The following is a 6,972-nucleotide window of genomic DNA, read 5'->3' as shown; positions in this document are numbered from 1 at the left end:
GAAAATCCCAGGAGGAGATAGATTTTTACTGTTTTTCATATAATTCCGAATTGTGGGAGACGTAAAGGTCAGAGGTCAAAAGTTAGAGGGTAAAAGTTGTTCGGCATGAGGAGACGCATAAGTGTATACAGGTTTCATGGCTGTAACTCAAACACAGCATGAGCTATACCTGTTCAAAGTTCGCACTTTCGAAGGCTTCCTACAGCGCCACCATTTGGCCGATTGCTATAGAAAACTAGAAAAATATTGTTCCTTCGAAACAATTGTGGGCTCGCTTCAAGCCAGAAAACAATGGCTATAAAAGCACGAAATGTCAAGATCGCAGGCAGTGCTCTCTTTGACGTTACTGACGTCAAAGATTGGTCCATTTTGTTCCAAAAATGTGTTGTGCAAAAGTTGACCCGCTGGTGGCGCTATAACAGGCCAATGTGAGAAGGTTGGTATCTGTTCCTTGACCTATTGGGAATGTGCTTGCAAGATTTCACGCACATCCCAGGCTGTGTTCATGATTTGAGGTGTTTTTGGCCTTGGCCACTTTATCGCTGCTTGCAGCTATATTTATAATTATTATTATATTTTTTTTGTGTGTGCACTTCATAGGCATATTAGATAAAGGTCCTTAGATTGTGTGTACAATGTTTCATGCAAATTGCTAAAAAAAATCTTAACGGGTTTAAGCGTTTCACAAACTGCTCAAAATGATATAGCGCCCCCCCTTTGGCCAATTGGGGTAAGATTGGTTTTAGTGATATTTGGAATAACACTCTACATCTTTGCCAAATGACATGAATATGTTACTTTGCATAGATGATTTAGAGGCAGAAGAATAATTTGCATAAAACTGCAATATTGATTTAATTTATTAAAAAAGCATGTTTCAATTTAAAAAAAATCTGATCTGACAGATCTTTAGATATTGGTCCAAAGTTCACATAAAAAAAGTTTTGTGCACGTGACGCGAAAATTCCAGAATAAAAACGGGTTTACGTGTTTTACAAACTGCTCAAAATGGCGGAAAATTGAAGGGCGGAGCTTACTTAACAACGACACAGATGTCTTCCGCTTGAGTCAAAGCACGCGTGTAACAAGTTGCATGTCTTCAAACGAAACGAGTCATGACTTATGCCCGTTTGAAGTTTGAATTTTCAAATACTTTGTATAGCGCCCCCCTTTGGCCAATTGGAATAAGATTGGTTTCAGTGATATTTTGACTAACCCTCTACATCTTTGCCAAATGCCATGAACGTGTGACTTTGTATGTATGATTTAGAGGCAAAATAATTATTGGCATAAAACTGCAATATTGAGTGAATTATTAAAAAATAATGTTTCACTTTAAAAAAAATCTGGTTGATCAATCTGACCGTATTGGTCCAAAGTTCATCTGAAAAAAGTTTTGTGCGCTTAGCACAAAAATCCCAGGAGGAGATAGATTTTTACTGTTTATCATATAATTCCAAATTGTGGGAGACCTAAAGGTCAGAGGTCAAAAGTTAGAGGGTAAAAGTTGTTCGGCATGAGGAGACGCATAAGTGTATACAGGTTTCATGGCTGTACGTATAACACAGCATGAGCTATACCTGTTCAAAGATCGCACTTTCGAAGGCTTCCTACAGCGCCACCATTTGGCCGATTGCTATAATAAATAATAGCACACTTCGCCACTGTAAGCTGAACACATTGATGTTTTTATTTTCATTTTCTGTCTAAGTATGTAGGAGTAGAAAGGAACCGAAGTTTTGAGGAGAACTTGATATGACGGTTAGATATTGTCACTAGAAAAATATTGTTCCTTCGAAACAATTGTGGGCTCGCTTCAAGCCAGAAAACAATGGCTATAAAAGCACAAAATGTCAAGATCGCAGGCAGTGCTCTCTTTGACGTTACTGACGTCAAAGATTGGTCCATTTTGTTCCAAAAATGTGTTGTGCAAAAGTTGACCCGCTGGTGGCGCTATAACAGGCCAATGTGAGAAGGTTGGTATCTGTTCCTTGACCTATTGGGAATGTGCTTGCAAGATTTCACGCACATCCCAGGCTGTGTTCATGATTTGAGGTGTTTTTGGCTTTGGCCACTTTATCGCTGCTTGCAGCTATATTTATTATTATTATTTTATAATTTTTTTGTGTGCACTTCATAGGCATGTTAGATAAAGGTCCTTAGATTGCGTGTAGAATGTTTCATGCAAATTGCAAAAAAAATCCTAGAATAAAAACGGGTTTAAGCGTTTTACAAACTGCTCAAAATTATATAGCGCCCCCCTTTGGCCATTTGGGGTAAGATTGGTTTCAGTGATATTTGAACTAACCCTCTACACTATTTTGTCATGAAAATGTGACTTTGCATGTATGTTTTAGAGGCAGAAGAATAATTTGCATAAAAATGCAATATTGTTTGAATTATTTAAAAAAGCATGTTTCAATGTTAAAGAAATCCGATCTGACAGATCTTTAGATATCGGTCCAAAGTTCACGTAAAAAAAGTTTTGTGCACGTGACGCGAAAATTCCAGAATAAAAGCGGGTTTACGCGTTTTACAAACTGCTCAAAATGGCGGAAAATTGAAGGGCGGAGCTTACTTAACAACGACACATATGTCTTCCGCTTGAGTCAAAGCACGCGTGTAACAAGTTGCATGTCTTCAAACGAAACGAGTCATGACTTATGCCCGTTTGAAGTTTGAATTTTCAGACGCTTCGTATAGCGCCCCCCTTTGGCCGATTGGAATAAAATTGGTTTCAGTGATACTTTGACTAACCCTCCACATCTTTGCCAAATGCCATGAACGTGTAACTTTGCATGTATGATTTAGAGGCCGAAGAATAATTTGCATAAAACCGCAATATTGATTAAATTATTAAAAAATTATATTTCACTTTAAAAAAAATCTGGTTGATCAATCTGACCGTATTGGTCCAAAGTTCATGTGAAAAAAGTTTCGTGCGCGTAACGAAAAAAACCCAGGAGGAGATAGATTTTTACTGTTTTTCATATAATTCCGAATTGTGGGAGACCTAAAGGTCAGAGGTCAAAAGTCAGAGGCTAAAAGTTGTTCGGCATGAGGAGACGCATACGTGTATACAGGTTTCATGCCTGTACCTCAAACACAGCATGAGCTATACCTGTTCAAAGTTCGCACTTTCGAAGGCTTCGTGCAGCGCCACCATTTGGCCGATTGCTATAAAAAATAATAGCGCACTTCGCCACTGTAAACTGAACACATTGATGTTTTTATTTTCATTTTCTCACTAAGTATGTAGGAGTAGAAAGGAACCGAAGTTCCCGTCTACTGTCTGACTGACTGATAGATAAATAATGACAATATCTAAAGTGTGCTCGCCTTATAGGCGAGCCCACAATGATAGCACACTTCGCCACTGTAAACTGAACACATTGATGTTTTTATTTTCATTTTCTCACTAAGTATGTAGGAGTAGAAAGGAACCGAAGTTCCCGTCTACAGTATGACTGCATGACTGATAGATAAACTAGAAAAATATTGTTCCTTCGAAACAATTGTGGGCTCGCTTCAAGCCAGAAAACAATGGCTATAAAAGTACAAAATGTCAAGATCGCAGGCAGTGCTCTCTTTGACGTTACTGACGTCAACGATTGGTCCATTTTGTTCCAAAAATGTGTTGTGCAAAAGTTGACCCGCTGGTGGCGCTATAACAGGCCAATGTAAGAAGGGTGGTATCTGTTCCTTGACCTATTGGGAATGTGCTTGCAAGATTTCACGCACATTGCAGGCTGTGTTCATGATTTGAGGTGTTTTTGGCTTTGGCCACTTTATCGCTGCTTGCAGCTATATTCATTATTATAGTTTTTTTGTGTGTGTGCACTTCATAGGCATATTAGATAAAGGTCCTTAGATTGTGTGTAGAATGTTTCATGCAAATTGCAAAAAAAATAATCCTAACGGGTTTAAGCGTTTCACAAACTGCTCAAAATGATATAGCGCCCCCCTTTGGCAAATTGGGGTAAGATTGGTTTTAGTGATATTTGGACTAACACTCTACATCTTTGCCAAATGCCATGAACATGTTACTTTGCATGTATGATTTAGAGGCAGAAGAATAATTTGCATAAAACTGCAATATTCATTGAATTTATTTAAAAAAGCATGTTTCAATTTTAAAGAAATCCGATCTGACAGATCTTTAGATATCGGTCCAAAGTTCACGTAAAAAAAGTGTTGTGCACGTGGAGCGAACATTCCAGAATAAAAGCGGGTTTACGCGTTTTACAAACTGCTCAATATGGCGGAAAATCGAAGGGCGGAGCTTACTTAACAACGACACAGATGTCTTCCGCTCGAGTCAAAGCACGCGTATAACAAGTTGCATGTCTTCAAACAAAACGAGTCATGACTTATGCCCGTTTGAAGTTTGAATTTTCAAACGCTTCGTATAGCGCCCCCCTTTGGCCGATTGGAATAAAATTGGTTTCAGTGATACTTTGACTAACCCTCCACATCTTTGCCAAATGCCATGCACGTGTAACTTTGCATGTATGATTTAGAGGCCGAAGAATAATTTGCATAAAACCGCAATATTGATTGAATTATTAAAAAATTATATTTCACTTTAAAAAAAATCTGGTTGATCAATCTGACCGTATTGGTCCAAAGTTCATGTGAAAAAAGTTTTGTGCACTTGACGCGAAAATCCCAGGAGGAGATAGATTTTTACTGTTTTTCATATAATTCCGAATTGTGGGAGACCTAAAGGTCAGAGGTCAAAAGTTAGAGGGTAAAAGTTGTTCAGCATGAGGAGACGCATAAGTGTATACAGGTTTCATGGCTGTACCTAAAACACAGCATGAGCTATACCTGTTCAAAGTTCGCACTTTCGAAGGCTTCCTACAGCGCCACCATTTGGCCGATTGCTATAAAAAATAATAGCACACTTCGCCACTGTAAACTGAACACATTGATGTTTTTATTTTCATTTTCTCACTAAGTATGTAGGAGTAGAAAAGAACCGAAGTTTTGAGGAGAACTTGCTCTAGTATAGTATAGAAACTAGAAAATGTGCAATTTGTGAAATTGCGAGTGTGGTTGCCCGCCCCGCCCCGGCGCGAGTCTCGGGGATGTGCCACCGGGACCCCGAGGAAAACGCCGGGGCCCGAGGGAGACGACGTTGGGGCGGATACTGTCGGGCCGCGAAATGCGCGATTCTAAAAGGTGCCGTTCGGATCCTGTGTTCATGATGTAAGGATGGGGTTTCTTGTTTTTAAGAAATAGGCTCCTCCCACACATTTTCCAAGGTGATTACGTTCTCATGTCACTCCAGAAATTGTTTGTGTTTCGTTTTGAGAGGGTTGTTCCCCCTGAAAAACACATTTTGGCATGAAACAGTTACGTTTTGCGCGTTTGTGGCGCCCCCTATGGGTCGAAGTGGAAATGCTTTTGGGGATTTGTTGAGTATCCCACCCGCAACCTGTGGTTAAAATTTGATGTTGACTGGACATTTCGTCCGTGATTTATGGCTATTTCTTGCAAAATAGGCCCCTACCGCTAACTTTGGAAGCCTGTTACGGACGAACGGTTTGGACTATCAAAATATCGCTTGAATATGTTTATCGCATGGGTCCAGAGATCATTTGTACCGATTTTTGTGACATTTGGAGAAAATATGTAGGAAAAGGAGCAAAAAGTGTGTTTTGAAGAATATTCAAAATGGCGGAAAATCTATCCTGACGCAAATGGGCGTGGCCTATATAGGGAGATGCGTCATGACCCAAGGAATCCAGGGAAAAAATAATTTTAATTTTCCAACCTACGGTTCAAGAGTTATAAGCCAAAACGTAAAGTGAGCTGTTATAGCGCCACCATGAGGCCAAATGATGTAATTATTTTTCAGTTAATCCTTGCCTGCATTATGAACCTCCTCTCCAAGTTTTGAAACTGTAGCCCCAATGGTTTGTGAGAGAAAAATAATTGAATGTGCGTTTTTGTGATTCCCATTATAAGTCAATGGGGAAAATTAATTCACTAATAAATTAATATCAATTAAACGATACAACCTTTCTCTTAGCAAAATGATAGCACACGATTCCCGATGAAGCCGGTCGATTTGACATATGGCGCGAGTGTGTGGCGCAAAAACTGTGGGCCGTGAAACGCGCCGAAAAAAAAGTTTATCTAGAAGAATAAATAAAGAAAAATAAAGTTTCCCTAGAACTATAGTGTGTTGCCCACTAATAATGACAATATCTAAAGTGTGCTCGCCTTACAGGCAAGCCCACAATAATGACAACATCTAAAGTGTGCTCGCCTATAAGGCGAGCCCACAATAATAATAATGAACCTGAGACGTGTGGTTCCAGTTTAAAAAAAGAGCTTTTGTTTTATTTGTAATTCAAGTAGGCCTATTCAAAGCATACTGTCAAACTGCAAAGATGAGTAGAAATGTATTTATTTACCGGTATCATCAATTACAAAAAAATATTTAAAAACGATTATAATTCATCAATATCCATATCAAACAGGCTTCACATGACACTATACCGGTAGCCAGGGGTGTATGCGTCCTGCACACAGGAGGGAGGCAAGGGGTGAAGGAGTGAGGGGGGAAGTCTAAACCGCCACCAAAGAGCGCACACATGGCAGAGCACACACACTTCACTGCAAGAGAAACACACGGTCAAACACTCATAATAAAAACTGTATAAAGCATGCAGCAGCTAATTATCATGCACTATAGCTAAGCACAACCCCAAATACAGCCTATTAGTCCGATAAAATTAAGGCAGAGGTTGGACAAAATTGTATTATTTAGTTTTTCAACTGATTCTGTTAGGAAATTAGGTCTACTAGCCAGGATAAAAAAATCGACCACAATATGCTCACTGCAAATACCCACAGTGGCCAAATCAAGTTGGGCTCCCATCGACAGGGGTTTGTCATGATGCTGAATCCATTGCAAGCATTTGTTTTGCACAAAAAAAACATTCATTGGCCCCAGAAAAC

Source organism: Nannobrachium achirus, assembly GCF_963921795.1.
Source record: "Nannobrachium achirus genome assembly, chromosome: 10".
NCBI lineage: Eukaryota > Metazoa > Chordata > Actinopteri > Myctophiformes > Myctophidae > Nannobrachium > Nannobrachium achirus.
The sequence above is the reverse complement of the archived record's forward strand: the minus strand, read 5'-3'. Positions refer to the sequence as shown.